At 40.4% G+C, this 24,977-nt stretch overlaps 1 long non-coding RNA gene and 1 pseudogene across 1 annotated transcript in view; both read right to left on the reverse strand.

The window, feature by feature from the left end:
* Positions 1-1,575: 1,575 nt before the first annotated feature.
* LOC134736538 (uncharacterized) overlaps positions 1,576-24,977 on the reverse strand; it is a 34,480-nt gene continuing 11,078 nt past the window's right edge. Inside the window, exons 2-3 of the long non-coding RNA XR_010120634.1 lie at positions 13,316-13,438; positions 1,576-1,831 (exon numbers count right to left, since the gene is read on the reverse strand). This is a non-coding gene — a long non-coding RNA (uncharacterized lncRNA). The remainder of the gene's footprint in view (positions 1,832-13,315; positions 13,439-24,977) is intronic.
* Positions 21,654-22,673, reverse strand: LOC129480191 (ADP/ATP translocase 2-like; annotated as a pseudogene).

Below are 24,977 nucleotides of genomic sequence, written 5' to 3' on the forward strand. Positions count from 1 at the left end.
TGCATTTTTAAATTATCAAATATAAAATAAGAGCCGAAGTGTTCCGGCTTCGCTAGTGCTCAAATCACCTGTGCCTGCCAGGCTAGACTGGCACTCTGGCACTGATACTGCTCAAGGCTGAGCAGAGAGCTGTGGAGTGAGGTTCACCAGACCGGGAAAGACTTCATCTCAAAATGCCTCCGGGGCCAGGGATGGGGCGAGGAAAGAGGTTATAGAAAGCCAAGGTTCTGATTAAAATGGAAGTGGTTTCTAGAGAGACTAATACAAACATCCATTTATCATCTCTCAAACCCACAAAACTCCAAGGAACCATAGCTGTTCTCTCAAGTGGATTTCTTGTCTGCCAAAACTGTTTTTGGACAGACTTTACATGGAAGCCTGCCATAGAAATGAGAGGAAGGCAGGCTGCCGGGGAGGGCTGGAAGGAAGATTCAGCTTCATGCATTTACCTGGAAACAGAGGCCCTCTGAGGAGCCCCTGGGCACTTAGGAAATAAATTTCAAACCAATGAAATTCACTACTTGTAGGAAAACAAATTTAGAAAGTTCCCAGAGTCAGCTATGGCAGGGCTTGGCTAAGAACGACGTACTTGTGGCTTCAGTGCTGCACCCAAGCCTTTAGCACTGCAGTGTTCCAGCCCTGAGTCTGGCCTGGACAGTGTCTAGCCGGGGCCCAAGGAGCCCACCCCGATAGGTCAGTGTGCAATGCTGGGGGCAAAGAAAAAAGAGCTCAGTGGCAGTCACAGCCCAACATAAAGCACAGCTTCAATTCTTCATGAAATGTGACAGGGATGAGGGCACCTTGCTCCAGCAAAGTCAGCCTATTGAGGGTAGGGAAGAGAGGGAGGGTTCAGAGAAAGAGGGGAGACGAGAGGAGAAAGAAACACTTCATTACGTAATTTAACTATGTTCTGTGCAAATATCCAAAACGTGAGTTAAAATATTTAAATCTGTTGTAGCCAAATCTGAGTTATTGGTCATTGCTATAGAAGATCATTTAGACAAAGCTTATGTTTCATGGATTCCAGTTTAAGTTTAGTCCAATCCTGTCCCCAACCTCATCCCAGCCCACTGTATCGGTTATACTAAAAATCATTTTAGACTTTATCCCCAGGTCAGGTTCCCCAGACACACTGTAAGATGGAGACTTGCATGCAGGAGATTTGGGGACATGCACTGGGGACCAACGCCTGCGAAGACGTTGTGTGGCAAGAGAGGGACTTGGGGACAGAGCCCCGGCCAACCCCAAAGAGTGCTCTGGAACTGGAGGGATCCAACCAAGTTGTCCCAAACTAAAACAGGAGGTCTACGCTATTGCCCACCCCTGGCAAGGGAAGGAGGCATGACCTTGGCTTGATCCTGTCTGCTGAGAACCATTCCTGAAGAGAAACCCAGCTAGAAGCCATCATCAGTCACCACTGCAGGAGAGATTCTGGCCTCAGTTCTGAGGGGGATCTGGGCAGTGCAACACAGTATCCACCATTTTCGGCTTCACATGCCCCTGTGGGTATCAGACTCTGGCCACAGAACCAGCTGCTCACAATAGAAGAAATGTTGACATACCTGGTTCCACATGCTCTCCTAACAGAAACCTGGGCTCAGAACGATGAAGCGAGTTGTCCTTGGGCGTGCCGATGGGTGTCAGACGTTCTTTTCCATCGGAATCACCTGGAGGGTTTGCTACTACTGGGCTCCATCCCTGGAGTTTCTGACTGGGTAGATTTGGGATGGAGAGTCGGCGTCTCTAACAACTTCCCAGGCGCCTCTGCTGCTGCTGGTTCAGGAGCCACACTCAGAAGCACGGGGGAGCAGGTGAATGCTGGGAAGACATTCTGCAAGACAGGAGTGGCAGAGGTGACATTCTTATGGTGGAGAAAAGGAATAAAGCATACGAGACAGTCCTGGAACTGCTTCCTGCCAGTCCACTCGCTGTAGAATCAGCTGCTGTGGGAGGAGGGAAGGCGTGGGGCCAGGAGCTTGCCGTTCTGAATTGGAATCTTCCGTCTACCATTTACTGACTGGGTCATCTTGGGCAACTTTACTGAACCATCCCATGATGCAGTTCCCATAAGACGGGGATGGTGATGACAATAGTTACCTAAGTCACTATGAGGATTAAATGAGCCATAGAAAGTACATTTTGAGGAGTGCTTGGCATATTTTAGGTGTACAAAGTATCCTATTAGAGATAAATCAGTTGCTCTTTTTGTTCTTCTGATGGATTGCTAATGAACAAATATCCAGAAAAGAAGAAAACCAGTTGTAGCTTTTTGTGGTTCAGGAGAAGGGCTACCATATCTCTTTGGGCAAAATTTGTACTTATTCTAAGGCATACAAAACAGTGCCAAGAGAATACACTTTTAAATGAGCTTTAAAAAAAAAAAAAAAACGTTTAGGCCAGGCGCAGTGGCTCATGCTTGTAATCCCAGCACTTTGAGAGGCTGTGGCGGGCAGATGGCCTGAGGTCAGGAGTTCGAGACCAGCCTGGCCAACATGGTGAAACCCCATCTCTACTAAAAATACAAAAATTAGCTGGGCATGGTGGCGTGCACCTGTAATCCCAGCTACTCTGGAGGCTGAGGCAGGAGAATTGCCTGAACCCGGGAGGCAGAGGTTGCCGTGAGCCGAGATCACACCATTGAACTCCAGGCTGGGTGACAAGAGCAAGACTTCATCTCAAAAAAAAAAAAAAAAAAACCAACCAAACAAAAAAATCTTTAGATTTACAGATAAATTACAAAGATAGTGCAAGAGTTCCCATGTATCTCCAAGTCAATTTCCCTTATGAGTAACATTTTACATTATGGTACATTTGTCACAATAAATGAACCAATATTGATACATTATTATTAACTAAGGCCTATACTTTACTCTCACTTCCTTATTTCTTTCCTAATGTCCTTTTACTGTCCCAGGATCTCATCTGGAATACAACATTATAAGTAGTCATTGAGCCTCCTTAGGGTCCTCTTGCCTGTGACAGTTTCTCCGACTTGCCTTGTTTTTGATGACCTTGACAGTTTTGAGAAGTGCTGGTCAGATATTTTGTAGAGTATCTCTCAGCTTAGGTCTGTCTGCTGTTTTTCTTATGACTGGGCTGGACAATGGGTTTTTGAGAGGAACACAGAGTACCATTCCCACTCGTTAGATCAAGGTACATGCTCTCAACGTGACTTATATCTATTGATGGAGACCAGCTGGTTGACACAGAGTGCACCAAGCCCTTCCACTATAAAGTTATTCTTTTCCCCCATTTCCATACTGTGCACTGTGGAAGGAAGTAGCTACGCCAAGCCAGCCAGCATGTAAAGAGCTGGGAATTATGCTCGACTTCCTTAAGGGTGGGGTATTTACATAAATTATTTGGAGTTGTTTTGCATAGAGATTTACCTACGGTTTGCCATTCATTTATTTACTCAATTATTCATTTATATCAAAATGGATTTATAGATACTTTGGATTATACTTTGGGTTATAATCCAGTACTAGCTCATTATTTTTTAGCATATTCTTATTTTCTGGCACTACAAAATGCTCCAGACTCATTTATACATTTCCTATCCCAGTCCTAGAATCAGTCTTTTCTCTTAGGAGCTCTGGTTCCCTTTTTTTGGACAATAGTATTCAAAATCAAGATCTGGACACTAGATGTGCTCACTGATGCCAGGCAATTGTTGCTGCTAGGACCTCTCAGCTGACAGAGAAAGGAAATTCAAAACGAAAAGGAAATGTATATACATATGTGCTGTACACGTGTCAGCACCTACATATGTATGTGTGTGATGCTAATATATACACATATATGTATAAATATTTCTAACATATGTATCTATACTAAAGTAAATGTGAGTTCCTGGTGATCTCTCACTTGTATTCTATTAACACAGGACGGTTTTAGCCTCCTCCCTTGGTTTACCTGTACCCTCAACTCCAGTAGCAAGAAAAGTGGCTCTCAGCATCCACTGTTTGTTTATTTAATTGTTTGATGCTAGTATGCACGTATAATGTTTCAGAATTGTTAACCTGCACATGATGGGAAACATTTTACCAATCTAGAGACCGGAGCTCACACACATCTAGATGCTTTCAGTCTTTACACACCCCACTGGTTTCCAGAGTTATTCCGTCCTTTTCAGGGAGGTTGTTTTGGACATTCATAATGCAGAAAGATTCTTTTGTAATATTCTTTATTTCATCCTGGTGTTTCCTGACCTCCTAAATCTTGTTTTAAATGTGTACACACAGTAAGTCTCACTCGTTGTGGTGTAAATTTCTATGGGGTTTGACAAATGCAGTGTCATGCATTCACCATTATGGCATCATATAGAACAGTTTCACCACCAAAATATCCCCTGTGCTTCTCTTGCTTAATATCACACACACTCCAAACGCCTGGCAACCACAGATCTCCCTATAGTTTTACCCTTTCCAGAATGTCATACAGTTGGAACTAGATGGATATACCCTTTACAGACAGACTGCTTTCACTTAACAATATTTGTTTAAGATTCATCTGTGTCTTTTGTGTGGCTTAATAGCTCATCCTTTTTATCACTGAATAATATTCCATCATATGATGTACCACAGTTTTTCGTATCCACTCATCTACTGAATGAAATCTTGGTTGCTTCCAGCTATTTGATGATTTTGAGTAAAGCCGCTATAAAAACTTTTGCATGCACATTTTTGTGTAGACCCAAGTTTTCAAAACAGTTGGGAAAATATCTAGGAGCACAGTTGCTGGATTGTGTGGTAAGACTATGTTCAGCTTTGTGAAAAAAACTGCCAAATTGTCTTCCAAAGTGGCTGTATCATTTTGCATTTTTATCAGTAATGAAAGGGAGTTGCTGTTGCTCCACATCCTCACCAGCAATTTGTATTGTCATTTTTAAAAATTTTAGCCATTTGAGGCTGGGCATGGTGGCCCACGCCTGTAATCCCAGCACCTTGGGAGCCTGAGGTGGGCGGATCACCTGAGGTCAGGAGTTCGAGACCAGCCTGCCCAATATGGCAAAACCCCGTCTCTACTAAAAATACAAAAAATTAGCCAGGCGTGGTGGCAGGCACCTGTAATCCTGGCTACTCGGGAGACTGAGGCTCCTTGAACCCAGGAGCCAGAGGTTGCAGTGAGCCGAGATCACACCCCTGCACTCCAGCCTGGGCAACAAGAGTGAAACTCCGTCTCAAAAAAAAAAAAAAAAATTAGCCATTTTAATAGGTATATAGTGGTATCTCATTCTTTTTAAATGTGTATTTCCATAAGAACATAGGATGTTGAGCATCTTTTCTTATGCTCATTTGCTGGTGAAGTGTCTGTTCAGATCTTTGCCCATTTTTTTAATGGGGCTGTTTGTCCTCTTATTGATTAGTTTTATACATTCTTTGTATATTTAGATTCAAGCCCTTTATCAGATATGTGTTCTGCAAAATTTTCTTCCAGTCTTTGGCTTGTCTTTTCATCCTCCAACAGTGTCTTTTTGTTTCCAGTTCTACTTTGATTTTATTTTTTAACTTCTATTTTAGTTTCAGGGGTACAGGTGCAGGTTTGTTATACAGGCAAATTGCATATTGCAGGGCTTGGGTGTACAGATTATTTGATCACCCAGGTAATAAGCATGGTGTGCCATAGGTAGATTTTTGATCCTCCCCCTCCTCCCGCCCCCACTCTCAAGTAGACCCTGGTGTCTAATGTTCCCTTCTTTGTGTCCCTGTGTGCTCAATGTTTAGCTCCCACTTATAAGTAAGAACATGTGGTATTTGGTTTTCTGTTCCTGCATTAGTTTGCTTAGGATAACAGCCTCCAGCTTCATCCATGTTGCTGCAAAGGACACAATTTTATTCTTTTTATGGTTGAATACTATTCCATGGTGTATATGTACCATATTTTCTTATCCAGTCTACCATTGATGGGCATCTAAGTTGATGCCATGTCTTTGCCATTGCGAATAGTGCTGCAATGAACATAGGAATGCATGTGTCTTTATGGTAGAACGACGTATTTCCTTTGGGTATATACTCAGGAATGGGATTGCTGAGTCAAATGGTAGTTCTGTTTTAAGTTTTTTGAGAAATTGCTAAACTTCTTTCCACAGTGGCTGAACTAATTTACATTCCCACCAGCTGTATATAAGCGTTCCATTTTCTCTGCAACCTCGCCAGCGTCTCCTAACGGTGTCTCGTGCAAAGTAGAAGTTTTTAATTTTAATGCAGTCTAACTTACTGTTTTTTTTGTTTCATGAATTATATTTTTGGTGTTGTATCCAAAAACTCATCACCAAAATCTAGGTCATATAAATTATTTTATGTTTTCTTCTGGAAGTTTTACAGGTTTGCATTTTAAAATTAGGCCTATGATTCACTTTGAGTTAATCTTTGTGAAAGACATAAATTCTATGTCTAGGTTCCAAGCCATGCCCCAGTTATTACCCTGTGGGGACAGGTTTGGCTGGCATGGCTCTGAGGAGCCAGAGGGCAGCATGAGGTCCTGTGGCAGAAGGAAAGAAGAAGGAAGGGACACTGGAAAATGTAGCTGGAAAAGAGACAGGGTAAACATTGTAACTGGTCTCAGGCTAGTTCTGTAAGAGTGGAAACACGTTCACTCATTTTTAATAATGTAAAATTTGGACCATTGAAAGATTCAAATAATGGCTGTAGGTGGTCAAAAAGGAGGATTCTGACACTTTTGTTAGTGAAACATTATCCATATCTTAGTTGTTGCATCAAAGGACACGTTGAACTGGACTGTGGCAACTGCAGCCTCCCCTTGTGCCCAACCCCCCCTCCACATGCATGATCTGCTCCAGAGATGGGATCGTTCCACTGTGGAAGGTGCTCACATGTGGGGGGCCCAGCACCTCTCTTGGCCTGCCTTTGTGTTCTCCTAACTCTATCAGTAATAGAATAAACAAAGTAGAATTTTAACCTTCAGACTGCTAAAACAAGTGTCTTCTGTGTTGCCATTTCTTTAAATGTCAATACAAGCTTCCTTCCTTCCTTCCTTCCTTCTTTCCTTCCTTCTTTCCTTCCTTCCTTCCTTCTTTCCTTCCTTCTTTCCTTCCTTCCTTCCTTCCTTCCTTCCTTCCTTCCTTCCTTCCTTCCTTCCTTCCTTCCTTCCTTCCCTTCCTCCCTCCCTTCCTTCCTCTTCTCCTCCTCCTCCTCCTCCTTCATCTTCTTCATCTTCTTTCTTCTTCTTTTCAATTTTATATGGTGCTAAGACAATATCCCAGGACCACCCTATTTGTAAACTGCCATCACCCAAACTTGTCATAGGATTGCTTTAGAACTGGATTTTGATGCTGTAATAGCAATGTTTATCATGCTTTTATTGTGAGCCTGGGGCTATGCCAATTTGTATAAAGAGGATCTCATTTAATACTCCCAATCACCTGCAAGAGCTGATGGTATTTTCCCTGTTTGATGAATGAAGAAGCTGAGACTCTGACAGGCTAGGTGGCTTGTCTGTGGGCACTCCCTCAGTCAGAGCAGGGCTGGCTGGCAGGCTTGATCTGACTCCATCAGCAATACTCTCCACTCCCCTGCCACGGTGCCTGCTGCCAGAGGGATCTCCAATCACTCAGCTGAATTTTAATTTTATCTTACGGATGAAGAGTCAAGTTTGAGAGTATACTGAACAGAATTTTTTCACTTACAGTTGGTACTATGAATTGTAACTATGTAAGATTAAATTGAGAGCTGGCAGGGGAGCTTTGCTTGGCAAAAATCAGAAGTGGGGAAATTAAGGCTGGGATGGAGCTAATGTACAGTGGCGGAGACTTCTAAGGCTCATCCATATTTCAGCCTCCTCTCCATCTGGGCTTCTCCCACCCCCCCGATTCTGCTGCAATTAGGCAGAGCCATGCTACTATTTCTGATGAATGAATTGTGGTGAAAAATAATGTAGCTTAAATATAGCTTAATAGGCAGGAACATGTATTTCCTTGTTGGTATAAAATGTGTAGAAATAGGCCAGGCACAGTAGCTTATGCCTGTAATCCCAGCACTTTGGGAGGCCTTCACAGGCGGATCAGCAGAGGGCGGGAGTTCAAGACCATCCTGACCAACATGGAGAAACCCCGTCTACTAAAAATACAAAATTAGCCGCGCGTGGTGGCACGCACCTGTAATCCCAGCTACTCGGGAGGCTGAGGCAGGAGAATCACTTGGACCCAGGAGGTGGAGAAATATGGTCAGAAATGTTGCCTCCTATTGTGACGATCACTTGGATTCATGTGGAGAAATCTCACTTGGGATTACCCGGGGGTCAGTCAACTACAAAGTTGCCCAGACACACAGAGGAATTTGCACAAATGAGAAGTCAGCTCGTTTGGTTTTAAGCCACAGAGACTTGAGGGTTGGTGGTTCACGTGGCATCACCCAGCCTTCCCGGCAAATGGGCTCTGCATTAGCCTGTTACCTCCAGTTTAGGTGACAGGCACACTGTGGCATGCTCCCTCCCCGCCATGCTCACAATTTATCTTGTAGAATTTTGAAATAATTCAGACTTCTTTGGAAAAGCTTCTGTCATTTACTTCAGTCTGGAGGTTCAAGATCCCCCGTAGAGTAGGCACCAGCCACAATTTTAAAAGGTGTTCCTATGATCTCTTATTTCCTACAGAGGGAAGGAGTCAGGTTTGTGTGCTGTGCCTACTGCAGGGAAGGGGTTGGAAATGGATTCTGTCACCAAGGTTATTGAGGACCTGGACCGAGGCTCAGGTGTTTCTGGGCACTTTAGAAATGATTCTTACTTTTCTTCAGTGTTGAAAATAAAAAAAAGGAAGATGTTATTTCAGCTCATACACTGTAATAAAATTAGTGATATTTAGCTTTCCTATTTACCCCATTTTTTGAGGCAGCAGAAATTCAAGCTATAACACCATCAACATCTGTGAAGATATTTATTGGTAGGGATGGAGTTTGTTATCCACCGAATCCTTGTGTTGAGTGGAGTGGGCTCACATTCAACAGCTACTGTAACAGTCACGGAGGTCACATTTCACTAAATCATAAGTATTCTAGTAAAACAAATGCAAGTCTGGGTGCGGCGGCTCACGCCTGTAATCCCAGCACTTCAGGAGGCTGAAGCAGAAGCATCGCTGGAGCCCAGTTAAAGACCAGCCTGGGCAACATAGTGAGACCCTGTCTCCACAAAAGTAAAAAATTAGCTGGGTGTGGTGGCACTCACCTGTAGTCTCAGCTACTCAGGAAGCTGAGGCAAGAGAGCTGCTTGAGCCTAGGAGGTCAAGGCTACAGCGAGTTATTATTGCACCACTGCACTCCAGCTTGGGCAACAGAGCCAGATGCTGTTTCAAAAATAAATAGATGCATATATTTGCATGTGTACATGCATCTAAGTTATAGATGCATCTATTTTATATATATGAATCTATTAATATAGATGCACCTATTATATATAAAAAATAGATGCATCTATTATATATATAATATATATGCATCTATTATACATATATAATATATGCATCTATTTTATACATAATATATGTAATATATTAATATATTATATATAAATTATGTAAAATATAATAAAATATATAATATATTATAAATTATATAAATATATATTATATATAATAGATGCATATATATTTTCTCTATATATGCAAATATATATTTCAGGGCTATTTGGGTAAAAGTAAAATTATAGAATTGATTCTCAATGAAATACCATTTATTTAATAAAATGGTAGAATTAGTCACTTTTCTGAATTCTATCATTATTTTTACACTTTGAAGTATTTTACTTTTCAGCAATTATTTGCACAGTTGGAATCTTTAGAGGAAACGCAGAGAATTTGGGATGCCATCCTGGCCTGAAATTTCAATCCCAAGAGCACTGACTGCCAGATAATCAGTGTGAATGAAAAGGAAGACTTCTCCCAGCACTTTGGGAGGCCGAGGTGGGCGGATCACGAGGTCAGGAGATCGAGACCACGGTGAAACCCCATCTCTACTAAAAATACAAAAAAATTAGCCGGGCGTGGTGGCGGGCGCCTGTAGTCCCAGCTACTCGGAGAGGCTGAGGCAGGAGAATGGCGTGAACCCGGGAGGCGGAGCTTGCAGTGAGCCGAAATTGCGCCACTGCATTCCAGCCTGGGTGACAGAGCAAGACTCTGTCTCAAAAAAAAAAGGAAGACTTTGACTCAAATCTAGGACTAGATTAAAATTATAGATCGATTGATAGATTAGTTTATATGCATTTATATATAATTATACATTAAATGTGGTTATTACATATTAGAATAAAGTTAAATTGTACACTTGTGTATATACACACGTACACATATATATACACATATGTACCATAACAAGCATTTTGAATATATAGGTAGGTGAAAAGAAAGAAATGAGTAAGAGAAGGAGGGAGAGAGGGAAGGAAGGAAAATTGGATTATACTAGAATGAAATACATGAAAATATTAACAATGGTTATTGATGAATGGTGAAATTATATGGACTATTTTTAAAAAAATACTACATGATATTTTATTTAACAACAATACATTGTTCTAATAATCACTAAAGTAAAACAACAATGAATGCAAATTAAAAGAATCAATACGAACAGTACTAAGTTCATACCTAAGCATACTTTAAAGAAAAAGTAAAAGTTATTTTATTTTTTAAAATAAGCTTTATTATTTCATTGAGAAATGCCTCTCATTTGCAAAAGTGTAATCTGAACTTCTGATTTCCAGTCCAGCACATAAAGAGCCTGACATCACCCCTCACGTCCTAACAACAGGAACAAAGCTGAACGAACTGAACACCAGCAACTTTTCTTGGATTCATCAGAGAATTGAGGTCACTGGACACGCCACAGCCTTAAAATTGGAGAGGCAGACAGACAAACACAGAGAATTCTAGCTTAATTCAAACACAGCCCAGGAGCAGCAACCCCCACCGGAGCCAGTACTGGGGTAGGAAAACGTAGACTGCAATTGACAAATTTCTGAAGGCTCTTGTAGATAAGCTTGAGTATTAAAAATGCCAGAAGGGGGCCCGGTCTGGGGTGGGGGCACACTTTTGTGAGTTTTACCTCCAGAAGCCCTGTTCTCATGGTGAGAAAAGAAAAAAATCCCCTCTTGCTTCCCAAAGGGAGCCGTTTTGAGATATGCCCAGAGCATTCTGTGCTTCTTAACAAGACCCATCTTCTAAATTTACAAGGAAAGGCAAAAGATCCAGATGACTAGACACGATATTAAAGGAAAAGAACCAAGTTGAAGAGCTGACATTACCTAACTTCAAGACTTATCGTAAAGATATAGTAATCAAGACAATGTGGTATTGGTGAAAGAATAGACAAATTGACCAGTGGAACAGGGTGGACAGCCCACGCCCACACAGGTCCAATCAAGCCATCTTTGAAAAGCATGCAAAGACGTTTCAGTGGAGAATGGATAGTCTTTTCAGGAAATGGCTCTGGAACAACTGGATACCTGCATGCGTTAAGAAATGAATTAGACAGAGTTTACATATTTCTTACATATTTCGCAAATAATTAACTGAAGATGAATCAAAAGTCTAAATGTAAAATGTAAAACTCTGAAACCCTGGAAGATAATAGGAGAAAATCTAGGTGGTCTTGGGTATGAAGATGACTTTTCAGATACAACACCAAAAGTATGGTCCATGAAAGAAAAAAAATTATGTCAGACTTCTTTAAAATTAAAAACTTCTGCTCTGCAAAAAACTCTGTTAAGAGAATGAACAGACATGCCACAGACTAATAGAAATCATTGCAAAAGCACACACTTGATAAAGGATTTGAGTCCAAAATACACACAGAACTCTTTTTCTCTTTTTTTTTTTTTTTGAGACAGAGTCTCCCTCTGTCGCCCAGGCTGGAGTGCAGTGGTGCAATCTCGGCTCACTACAACCTCCACCTCCCCAGTTCAAGCGATTCTCTTGCCTCAGCCTCCCGAGTAGCTGGGACTACAGGCATGTGCCACCATGCTGGGCTAATTTTTTGTATTTTTAGTAGAGACAGGATTTCACTGTGTTAGCCAGGATGGTCTCGATCCCCTGACCTCGTGATCCTCCCACCTTGGCCTCCCAAAGTGCTGGGATTACAAAGAACTTTTAAAACTCAACAATAAGAAAACAAACAACCCAATTACAAAATGAGCCAAAGATCTGAAGAGATACCTCATCAAAGACATACAGGTAGCAAACAAGCATATGAAAAGATGCTCCACATCATATGTTATTAGAGAAATGCAAACTAAAGCAACAATAAGACACCACTACATACCTATTAGAATGGCTAAAATCCAAAACACTGACACCACCAAATGCTAGAGAGGATGTGAAGCAACAGGAGCTCTCATTCATTGTTTACTCCTTTCGAAACTAAACAAACTCTTACCATATAACATGGAAAATGAGAGGATGTGAAACAACAGGAGCTCTCATTCATTGTTTAGTCCTTACAAAACGAAATAAACTCTTACTATATAACATGGAAAATGCATGTCTTGGTAGTTATCCAAAAGCGCTGAGAAACTATGCACACATAAGATCCTGAATGTAGATTGTATATGCTTTATTCATAATTGCCAAAACTAGAAAGCACCTAAGATGTTACCTAATAAGAGAATAAATAAACAAACGGTAGGACAAGGTTGTAATGGAATATTATTTAGCAATAAAAAGAAACAAGCTGTCAAGCCATTAAAAGACATGGGGGAATCTTAAAGGCATATTGCTAAGAGAAAGAAGCCAATCTAAGCCTGGCACGGTGGCTCACGCCTGTAATCCCAGCACTTTGGGAGGCAGAGGTGGGCGGATCACAAGGTCAGGAGATCGAGACCATCCTGGCTAACATGGTGAAACCCCGTCTCTACTAAAAATACAAAAATTAGCTGGGCATGGTGGCATGCAGCTGTAATCCCAGCTACCCAGGAGGCTGAGGCAGGAGAAACACTTGAACCCGGGAGGCAGAGATTGCAGTGAGCCGAGATCACGCCATTGCACTCCAGCCTGGGCGACAGAGTGAGACTCTGTCTCAAAAAAAAAAAAAAAAAAAAAAAAAAGAGAAAGAAGAGAAAGAAGCCAATGTGCTGAAAGGCTGCATGCTGTATAAATACAACTACGACATTCTGGAAAAACCAAAAGTATGGAAATAGTAAAAAAAAAATCAGTGGCCAGGCGCGGTGGCTCATGCCTGTAATCACAGCACTTTGGGAGGCTGAGGTGGGCAGATCACCTGAGGTCGGGAGTTCGAGACTAGCCTGACCAACACGGAGAAACCCTGTCTCTAGTAAAAATACAAAAAAATCAGCCGGGTGTGGCGGTACTTACCTGTAATCACAGCTACTCGGGAGGCTGAGGCAGGAGAATCGCTTGAACTCAGGAGGCGGAGGTTGTGGTGAGCCGAGATCGTGCCATTGCACTCCAGCCTGGGCAACAAGAGTGAAACTCCATCTAAAAATGAAAAAAAAAAAAAAAAAAATCAGTGATTGTCTAGGATTTGCGAGGTGGAAGGAAAGGATGGATGGGTGGAACACAAGGTTTTTAGGGCTGTGAAATTATTCGGCATGCTGCTATAATGACAGTTGTATGTCATTATACATTTGTCAAAACCCATAACATCTACATGTAACCAAGAGTTAGCCCTAATGTAAACTATAGATTTTAGCTAAGAATCATGTAACAATATGTTCATCAGTTTTAACAAATGTCCTCCGCTAATGCAAGATGTTAGGAGAACCTGGAAGGGGAAGAGAAGAATACATAAGAACCCTCTGTATTTTCTTTTTCTTTTTTTTTTTTTTTTTGAGATGGAGTCTTGCTCTGTCACCCAGGCTGGAGTGCAGTGGCGCGATCTCAGCTCACTGCAGGCTCCACCTCCCGGGTTCACGCCATTCTCCTGCCTCAGCCTCTCCGAGTAGCTGGGACTACAGGCTCCCACCACCACGCCCGGCTAATTTTTTGTATTTTTAGTAGAAACGGGGCTTCACTGTGTTAGCCAAGATGGTCTCGATCTCCTGACCTCGTGATCCGCCCGTCTGGGCCTCCCAAAGTGCTGGGATTACAGGCGTGAGCCACTGTGCCCGGCCAGAACCCTCTGTATTTTCTGCTTAATTTTTCTGCATATCTAAAACTGCTCTATACATAAAGTCTACTAATTTTTAAAAGCGTGCACCGGTTTGGAAATAAGTCCTACTACATTGAGCGTGATGGGTGAGCCTGAACTCTGGGTCCGGACTGCCTGAGTGAGCTGGGACAAACGAGGTGTGGAAAATAGCAGGAACGGTGCCTGGCCATAGGGCTGGTTTGAAAGGGCAGATGAAGATCCATGGGGAGCAGATGGCCAAGTGCCTCCAGATGGTTATAACATTAGATAGAGTTCTCGTAAGATAATTTCTACTAATAAGAACTACTCAAAATGGGACTGGGCTCTCTTCTGAAATAGTTTCACGTCGCTCAAGTATTCAAGCACAGACTGATTGATTAATTCAGTATTCAGTATTGGTTTTGAAAAGAAACACGGCATCATCAGGATGATCAAATAGTATGTTCTCTAATGTGCTGGCATTTTGGAATCGTCTGAAAGACGGTGACGTGTAAAACCACTTAGGAGACTGTAAAAGCCAAACATTCAAGACATTGTGCAGATCGTCTTTTTTTTACTGCACATTTCAGCTCATCATCAAACAAATTTCTACAGAGCCTTGGAATTACATCGTATCAGCATTGGAGAAAACATCAGTGCTCATAAAATCAGCCACACTTTACAGATGTGGAGTAAGAGGTACTAAAAGATTGAGTTTCCATGGTCACAAAGCTAATCAGTGATAAAGCTGAGTTCAAGCTGTGGCTCTAAACCTCACTTCAGGACTCATTTTATTACATACGCTGCCATCGTTATTATTAGTCACAGTAACAGTTTCAGAATCCTAAAGACCCCACATTTGCATTGAAACCGAGATAATTTGGTTTTTCTTTCTGGAGTGCCTCTTCAAAGCTCCACGGTCATCGGTCAGCGCCTTTTTGGGAGAAAATGTTTCCAGCTGCCACTCTTTGTAGAAGTTGCTCCCATTTGCTGTTCTATGTCTACAACGCTGCAAATTAAAAATTTACAACACGTGGGTGATGACATTTACTTACTAACATCATAATAGCACCTTCACGCTAAACAATTTTCAAATCACTATTATATTACCTCTTTGTAATAGGCTTATGGAGTTGACAGGACAGAATTTTATTTTAATCTTCATTTTATAGATGGCAAACTGGGTTTCAGAGAAGTTTCACTCACCTACATTCACAGAGCCAACTGGTGTGTGAAGTGGGTTTTGACTAGTCTCCTGGCTTCTTAATCTGGTGTGGCCTCACTTGCTGTTGCTATTTGGAAATAAGGTGTTACAGAAGCTACTTAATATGCTTGATTCAAAGTCATTTGTTTGGCTAAAGAAATAATGTCTTAATAATAATTCTTTAAAAATATTTTATAATATTTGATATAGTCAAAAGAACATAAGTAAACTATATGCTACCTATTATGAAGCATCATAATAAAATAAACACCTGTGAACTCACCCTCTCAAAATACCTTGAAGCTACCTGTGTGTCTTCTTCATATTATTACTTTGTCTTTCCCCCAGAGGTAATGCTTATCATTACCTCTTTTAAAAACTGTTTTTTTTTAAGTTAGCACAACATTATCTGTATCTCTAACATTATATTGTTTAGCTTTGTTTGTTTTTAAGTTACATTAAATATTTTTCCAGGCTGTATGCAGTCTTCAGCAAATTGCTCTCACTAATTGTATTTCTGGGTGTCTTGCTTTTTTAGTATGTTTTACTTGTAAAGCCACCTGGACCTGCTGATTTCTCTGTACAAACAATTTTGACTATAGATTCAGTCATTTTAATGGCAAAAATACTTGTCTTAATAGAATATCTAAAGACAGCAAGAGGTTAAAAACATTTTTCTGCAGAGAGGAACTGAATTTTCTTCTTCTGGGAGCCAGGGAGCATGTCTGACTTAGAGCCACTTCAGCGCCTTTGTGGGGTCCCACTCCCCTGACCGTGGCCCTGCTGCCTCTGGATTGCTGCTGGCGTCTGGCCCTCAGGGAAACCAAGCTTTTCTGTGAATAATACCTAGTGAATGATATTTTATGTGAATAATACCTAGTGAATGATACTCTTCTGTGAATAATACCTAGTGATTGATAGATACTTTTATGTGAATAATACCTACTGAATAATAGTTTATGTGACTAATACTTAGTACTTAGGGCCCTGATTTTAATTTAAATTATTACAATAAAAATATATTTTCTTTATTCTGTAATTGCCCCCTTTGATATTTCTCTGATTTCCGGTGAGCTCAGAAATGCACAAAAGAAAAATACACGTTGTACGGAGGACGTAGATGTTTTTCAGTGAATGGACTCTTTAGAATATCCAGCCTGACCTTCTGCCAAAAATAAACATCCCCAGACTGGCTCGTAGGTAGGCACTTGGCATTATTCACGGCTCCCAATTCCTAACAACAGCAACAACAACAAATTTTGCAACGCGCAACGCTGAGCGTGATGAAGGGTAGCTGAGAAGCACTCCCTTTCATTTGGAGATAATCACAGTCTTAAAGAAAGATCTTTATTTAAGATAGGCAGTGATTAGGCCACCCCTTGCAATGCCACTGCCCCCAAGTTTTCTACGCATCTACCACTCAGAGTGGCGCAATGGAAACATGTCAATGCAACAGCAATACTAGGGAATGCTTCCCACATGTAGGCACCATATGCAGTCACATGATTCCTATTGATGCATATGCTTACTTGCATTCACTGGAAGGACTGCCTTGCTATCATGATTGAATTCCAGTGAGGCCTGAGTGCGGCAAGCGTGCCCAACTTGGACTGGCCAAGCTGCGGTTTGTGATCGTGCTCCCACCTTTCCAAGCCATCTGCCCACCCTTATTTATGAATATCTGGGCATGACTCTCAAGCATGTTTCCAAGGGCTCCTGTCACTCACCACTCTCGAATGTGAGAACTGTGCCTCGTGCATCACTATGTCAACCAACTAGCCTGGTGCATGTTTGCTGTACTGAACTCTTCAGATGGGGCTGGGAGTAAAGGACATAACTTATCCCCTTTCTGCGTAAGCTTGGCCATTTATGATGTTTCAAATAAAAAATAACGTGCTTCTATCTACTAATTTGTAGCTTGGTTTACATTAATACACACGTACATTCACACACACACACTCAGAGTCCATCAAATTAGTGGAAATATCCAAAGTTTATTTGGGGGAGTATCACTCATAGGAAATACATAGACGCAGCCTAATTAACATGCAGGCTTGTGTTTGCCCTGATTTTATATTTCACGCACGTAGAGTCTGGATTCCATTCTATCTAGTTTGTGAAAAAGTTTTCACCATTTAATCTTTTTCAAATAACAAACATTTCTTGTGAACTTACAAATGTAGACTATGCTGTTATGTTTAGCAATACAACAAAAAGAAAGGGACTAGGTACCAGCCCTACAGGAACTCTGATTCTCCTATACGAATTAGATAAACAGGTTGGGCACAGTGGCTCACGCCTGTTATCCCAACACTCTGGGAGGCCGAGGTGGGTGGATCACAAGGTCAGGAGTTCGAGACCAGCCTGACCAACATAGTGAAACCCCCGTCTCTACTAAAATACAAAAATCAGCCAGATATGGTGGTGGGCACCTGTAATCCGAGATACTTGGGAGGCTGAGGCAGGACAATTGCTTGAACCTGGCGGGTGGAGGTTTCAGTGAGCCGAGATTGCACCACTGCACTCCAGCCTGGACAACAGGGCAAGACTCTGTCTCCAAAAACAAAAACAAAAACAAAAACAAAACAAAACAAAGAATTAGATAAACAGTTGCAGGAGTGTAAAAAGTGCTTCGAAATATGTACATACAAAGAATCAGGACAGTAACCAAGAGTGAAGAATTAACAGGAAGAATTAACAGGAGTAATTCTAGTTGAGCCAGATAGGAGTTTTCCAGGAGGAGCACAAGATGAACGTGTCACACAGAAGGAGCAGCATGATGTAGTGGAATTGCAATGAGAAAAGCATGACTACATTCTGGACTCATCACTCTCCAGTTTTTGGTTAACAATCACTTTCCTTTGAGAGAATCATTTCTTCTTTGCAAATTAGGCACAATTACTTATCTCAGACATAGCAAAGGATTGACTGAGATAAATTATGAAGTGCTTATTAGCACAGCACATCACTCTTAAAAGTCTGTCAAGTGGTGGTAGTTATAATTTGCAAAGACAAATAAGTCATATGCAGGAGGCTGAGGCAGGAGGATCACTTTGGCCAGGAGTTAAAGACCAGCCTGGGCAACATAGCAAGACCCTGTCTCTACAAAAAATGAAAAAAGTAGCCTGGCATGGTGGCTCACACCTGTAATCCCAGCACTTCAGGAGGCTGAGGAAAGACTGCTTGAGCCCAGGAGATCGAGGCTGCCATAAGCTGCAATCACATCACTGCGCTCTAGCCTGGGTGACAGAACAAGAACCTGTCTCTTGAAAAATAAAACATAAATTAGTCATGAGCAAGAAATAAAATGTTGGTCAATAATTTTTAAAATATTTTCCAGTGAAGTCCAAAGTGTCCAGAGTCTCATTCCTCCTTGTCTATTTACCATCTGTATTTGCTCTGACTTTGAAAAGGTCTTTGAATAAATTGAAGAGTTTGAAGATGGTGAAGAGAAAAATGTTTTCCCCAACTTTACTTTTTTAAATTAAACTTTTTGTTTTGAGATAATGGTAAGTTCACATGTAGTTTTAAGAAACAACACAGGGAGATTCCAGGTACTCTAGTAAGCTTTCCCCAGTGGTAACACCGTGCAAAACTACAGTAGAATAGCACAACCAGGATATTAACATGGATGCAGTGGAGACACAGAACATTCCCAAGACCACAAGCATCTCTCATGTGGCCCTGACCTTCTGCCAAAAATAAACATCTCCAGACTGGCTCTTAGGTAGGCACTTGGCATTATTCACGGCTCCCAATTCCTAACACCAACAACAACAACAACAAATTTTGCAACATTGAGCGTGATGAAGGGTAGCTGAGAAGCATTCCCTTTCATCTAGAGATAATCACAGTTTTAAAGAAAGATCTTTATTTAAGATCGGCAGTGATTAAGCCACCCTTGCAATGCCACTGCCCCCCAAGTTATAGCCTACCCCACTGTCCACCTGTCCCCACCCCTCCCCAACCCTGACAACCACTAATCTAGCCTCCATTTCTATCATTTTGTCATTTCAAGAATGTTACGTAAATGGAACCATCTAGCACGGGAACCTTTTGGGACTGGCTTCCCCCTCCCTCACTCGTGGTTCCCTGAAGATTCAGCCAGGTTCTTTAATGCATTGGTGGTTCATTCCTTTTGATTGCTGGGTAGTGCTCTATGACACGGATGTACCACAGTGTAACCATTCACTTGTTGAAGGACAACTGGGTTATTTCCAGTTTTTGTCTCTTATGAATCAAGTTGCTATAAACATCCAGGTAGGTTTTGTATAAACAACAGTCTTCACCTCTCTGGGATAAATGCCCAAAAGAGTAATTGCTAGGTCATATGATAGTGTGTGTGTGTGTGTGTGTGTGTGTGTGTGTGTGTGTGTCTGTATTTAAGAAACTGCCAAACTGTTTCAAACTCTTTTCCGAGTGGCTGTAGCAGCTTACATTCCCACCAGCTTTGTGTGACGGGTCAACTGTCTCTGCATCCTTGCTAGCTTTTGGTGTCCTTTTTTTTTTTGTAGCCATTTTAACAGGTATATAGTGATGCCGGGTGATTTTACTTTACACTTCTCTAATGACTAACTTATTGAGGGTCTTTTCATATGCTTATCTGCCATCCGTAAAATGTCTGTTTGTGTCTTTTGCCAATTTTCTAATTGGATTTTTGGTTTTTACTGTGGGGTTTTCAGAGTTCCTTTTATGTTCTAGCTATTATTTCTTTGCTGTATATGTGTTTTGTGAATATTTTCTCCCACTCTCTAATTTGCTTTTTCCCCATCTTTTCGGGATCACTGGCAAAGCAAGCAAAAGTTTTAGTTTTGATGAAGTTCAATTTTCAATTTTTCCTTTCATGTCCTGTGCTTTTGGTATCGTCTCTTTGCTTAGTCCTAGATATCGAAGATTTCCTTAAGTTTTTTTCCTAAAAATTTGCACATCTACATTTTACATTCAAGTCTGTGATTCATTAATTTTGTATAAGATGTGAGAATAGATCAAGGTACATTGTTTTTGCCTATGGATATCCAGTTGCTCCAAAAATCAGTTAGGCATATTTATGAACGGATTTTTTTTTTAGTTCACTATTCTGTTCTGTTTATTTACATGTCTATCCCTTTGCCAATACCACAGCCTTGATTACTGTAGCTATATGAAGTCTTGAAATTGGGTAGACTGATTCTTCTCACTTTATTCTTCATTTTAAAAACTGTTTTTATTATTTCTGTTATTTGCTTTTTCATAGAAATTTTACAGTGATCTTACCTGTATGAATAAAAATTGTTCTGGACTTTTGATAGGAATCGTAACAAACCTGCACATCAATTTGGGAAGAATAAATATCTTTACTCTGTTGAGTCTTTCAATCTATGAACACAGAATGTCTTTCCATTTATCTAGATCTTGATTTCTTCATCAGTATTCTATAGTTGTCAGCACATATAAATGTTTTCTAGATTTACATCTAAGTATTTCATTTTTTGAGTGGTGTAAATGGTGCTTTCTATCTTAATTTTTGGTATCTGTGTATTCATTGCCAGTGTATGGAAATACAATTTATTCTTTATCTTATTGAATTCACTTATTCACCAAAATATCACGTCTTATAGAAAATTAGCTCAAAATGAGTCACGAACTTATATGTAAAAGGTAGATGTGTAAATTTTTAGAAAAAGAAAATTATGGAAATCCTCAGAATTTAGGGCTAAGCCTAAAGAGTTCTTTGAATTGATACCAAAAGCACAATACATACAATGAAAATGGAAAAATCGGAATTCATCAAAACTAAAACTTGTGCTTTACAAAAGATCCCGAAAAGAGAAAAAAAATTATGGCATGGAAGAAAATATTTGCAAACACATATACAAAAAACCATGAACGTTTTTTGGTTATGGTTTTTGTTTTTGCTTTTCAATTACTTGAAATTTTCTTTGCAGAAAGTCACATCACCCATAAATAAGGGCAGGTTTACTGCTTCCTTTTCAATCTGTATGTCTTCTTTTCTACTTTGTGTCTTATTCTGCTTCCTTTTCAATCTGTTTGTCTTCTTTTCTACTTTATGTCTTATTCTGCTGACTAGAACTTCTCGTACTGTGTTGAATAAGAGTGATGAGAGTAGGTGTGCTTGTTTTGTTTCTCTTCTTGGGGGAAAATTCAGCCTTTCAACATTGACTACAATATTTACTGTAGGTGTTTTGTAGATGTCCTTTAATCAAGTTGAGGAAGTTCTGTATATGTTCTGAAAATTTTCTTTTTTTATTTTAGATATTTTTATTTCTCCAAATTTGTTATTTATCAGGAGTGACTGAAATAAAAAATATAATTGAGTCCTATCATCATTATTACGGAAATGGCTTTAAGATTTCTCTTAAAGTATCTGGTCAGATGAATACTATTGCCTCCCATTTTCAACCACGAAACAGTTGCCACTGATAAATTGACAGTCAGGAGTCTGTCAAGAATGCTCAAGATATGTTATACAATACAACATGCCTGTTCACAGGGTGAAGCTTCCTAGGAAATAACTTATGTGTACTTCTGATTTCATCATACAAGACAAGCACAAATGCACCACCCATGCCTCTGAGAACACTGGACCATGCACCCTTGAAAAAAGCTCTGTCTCCTTCATCACGAGCAATCTTCCTCCAGCAGTGAAGCGTGCCTGTGTACATGATGTCAGTTGCACCCTGACTGCATCATCGTTCTGTGGCGAACAGTGTCAAACGGATAGGAAGTCAACCCAGCAACGGCAGTGACAGACTGTGCGATCGTCCAGCTGATGACATGTGAGTGTTCCTGGAATCTGGAAGCATGCTCCTTGAAGTGTCATAGACACCGAAGCAGGCAGCTCAATAGATGATAATACCCTGCACAGACCCGTTAGAGCCTTGGTACAGGCCTTTAATCCCATCGGATTTGTAGAGCTTAACCAGGCAGTCACCAAGGCCTTGGAATTCCCTTTCAGCTCCAGATTTACCCACAACAGCTGCTAGACGGGTCCGGGCAAAATCAAGAGGGTATACAAAACATAAGGATGTGGCCCCAGGGGCACTGCCTGATGCCAGACTCCCTGCAAAATTGTGCCAAAACTGGACCCTTTTGTCCACACCCCCCAGGAAGATCTGCTTGTATTTATCTTTGAAGGCAAAGTTGAGAGCATGGGTAGGGAAGTATCTGATGACACTGGCCAGGTTACCGTGCCAGAAGGACAGGACTCCTGCTCCTTGGGAATACAGACCATGCAGTCTACAATGCCCTTGTATTGCGTATCTGCGGTGATCTGCTTGCTGGCACTCTGCATCTGCAGCAGCAGCTTGACCCCGCCGTGGGTACTACTGACGTCTTGGAGATGGCTGCGGTCACTCCACCTGCCAGGAAGTCCTTAGCAAAGACACAGCAGCATCTGTCATGTTGAAAGGAAGAGGAGGCAGGCGGCTGTGGGACAGGACTGGGCAGGAACAAGCTTTGACTCTGCGGCTGCAGGGCGGAAATTTTCACTATGAATAAGTACAAAAATATTATAAAGTGTTTATTCTGCCTTGATTTGATACGTTATTTTTCTTTTTTAGTCTATATTAATATGGTGGATAGTTACTGATTGACTTTTGAATATTGAACCAGCCTTGCATCCCTGGAATAAACCCTCTTTGATCATAGTCTATAATTTGTTTTGTATATATTTTTTTCTTTTTCTTTTATTTTCAAGACAGAGTCTCACTCTGTCGCCCAGGCTGGAGTGCAGTGGCGTGATCTCAGCTCAGTGCAACCTCCACCTCCTGGGTTCAAGCAATTCCCCTGCCTCAGCCTCCAAAGTAGCTAGGATTACAGGCCCGCACCAGCACATCCCACCATTTTTTTTTTTTTTTTTTTTTGTATTTTTGATAGAGACAGAGTTTCACCATGCTGGCCGGGCTGGTCTCAAATACCTGACCTCAAGTGATCCGCTCACCTCCACCTCTCAGAGTGTTGGGATTACAGGCGTGAGCCACTGCACCCGGCCTGTTTCTTATATTGTTGAATTCTAATTGCTAATATTTTGTTAAGGATTTTTGCTTGTATACTTATGAGGAATATTCATCTGTAGTTTTCTTTTTTCTCTGTCTTCATCTGGTTTTTGTATCACAGTAATACTCGTTTCATAAAATAAATGGAAAAGTATTCCTTCTTGTCTTATTTGCTGAAAGAGATTGTGTAGAATTTTTGGTAATTCTCTTTTAATATTTGATAGAATTTTCCAGTGCAACCCTCTGTGCCTGGGAATTTCTTTTTCGTAATTTTTAAAAGTATGAATTCAATTTTCTTAATAGTTGCATTTTGTTTTATATTGGGTGTTGGGGTCGTGTGGGGTTTTTTTGTGGAATTAGTCCATTTTTGTCTATGTTGTCAAATTTATGTAAATAGGGCTATTTGTAATGGCCTTTTATTATCTTTTTGATGTCTCAAGAGTCTGTAATGGTAGTACATGTTTCCTTCTTAATAGTAATATTTTGCCTCCCCTCTCTTTTTGTCTTTGTCTATTTTGCTAGAGGTTTATCGGTTGTGTTGGTCTTTTCAAATAACCAGTTCTTTGATTAATTTCTCCATTTTTTTATGTTTTCAATTTTACTGAATTTTCTTTTTATTATTTGATTCCTTCAGCTTGCTTTACTGATTTGAGACTTTTTCTCTTTACTAATATATTAATATTATTAGGTTGGTGCAAAAATATTTGTGGTTTTTGCCATTGAAAGTAATGTTAAATTTTTTTTTTCTCAGCATTCCTTTAGCAATGTCCCACAAATTTTGGTCTGTTGTATTTTCATTTAGTTCTATCTATTTTTAAATTTTGCTTTAAGACTTTCTCTTCAACCCATAAATTATTTAGAAGTGTATTGTTTAGTTTCCAAGTGTTTGGAGACCTTCCTTTATCTCTCTATTTTTTATTTCTAGTGATTGCATTGTGGTCAGAGAATATCCTCTGCATAATCCAAATTATTTAAAATTTGTTGAGTTTTTTTTTATGGCCAAAGATATGGTCTATCCTCGTGTATGCTCCAAACAAACCTTGTGTAGGGTTTGTTCTCTTGGGAAGAATGTGTATACTGCTGTCGTTGGGTGCAGTGTTCTATACATGTAAATTAGACCCTGTTGGTTGGTGATATTGTTAAATTCTTCTATATTCCCACTGATTTTCTGTCTAGTTGTTCTCCCAACTGTTGAGAGAAGGGAATTGAAGTCTCCAACTATAATTGCGGATACTTCTATTTCTCCTTTCAGTTCTGTCAGTTTTCGCATCACACATTTTGCAGCTTTATTGTTTGGTGCATTCAAAGTTAGTATGGCTATATCTTCTTGCTGAAAGACATTTATAATTTATCATTATAAAATGTCCTTCTTTGTCTCTGGTAATTTTCTTTGCTCTGAGGTTTGTTTCATCTAATATTAGTATAGCCAATCCTTTCTTCTCTTTGATTACTGTCTGTTTGATATACCTTTCTCCATCCTTTTACTTTCAACCTGCTTGTACCATATTTGAAATGAGTTTCTTGAAGAACACATGTATTTGGGCCATGTTTCTTAATATATGCTACCAATCTCTATATTTTAATTGTTGTATTTAGATCATTTAATGTCATGATTGATATGTTAGGGTTTAGAACTGCCAGTTTGTATTTTGTTTTCCCCTTGTTCTGTTTTTTTGTTTTGTTTTGTTTTGCACTCTGTCTGCTTTTTCA

This window comes from Symphalangus syndactylus, chromosome 4 (genome assembly GCF_028878055.3).
Source record: "Symphalangus syndactylus isolate Jambi chromosome 4, NHGRI_mSymSyn1-v2.1_pri, whole genome shotgun sequence".
Lineage (NCBI taxonomy): Eukaryota > Metazoa > Chordata > Mammalia > Primates > Hylobatidae > Symphalangus > Symphalangus syndactylus.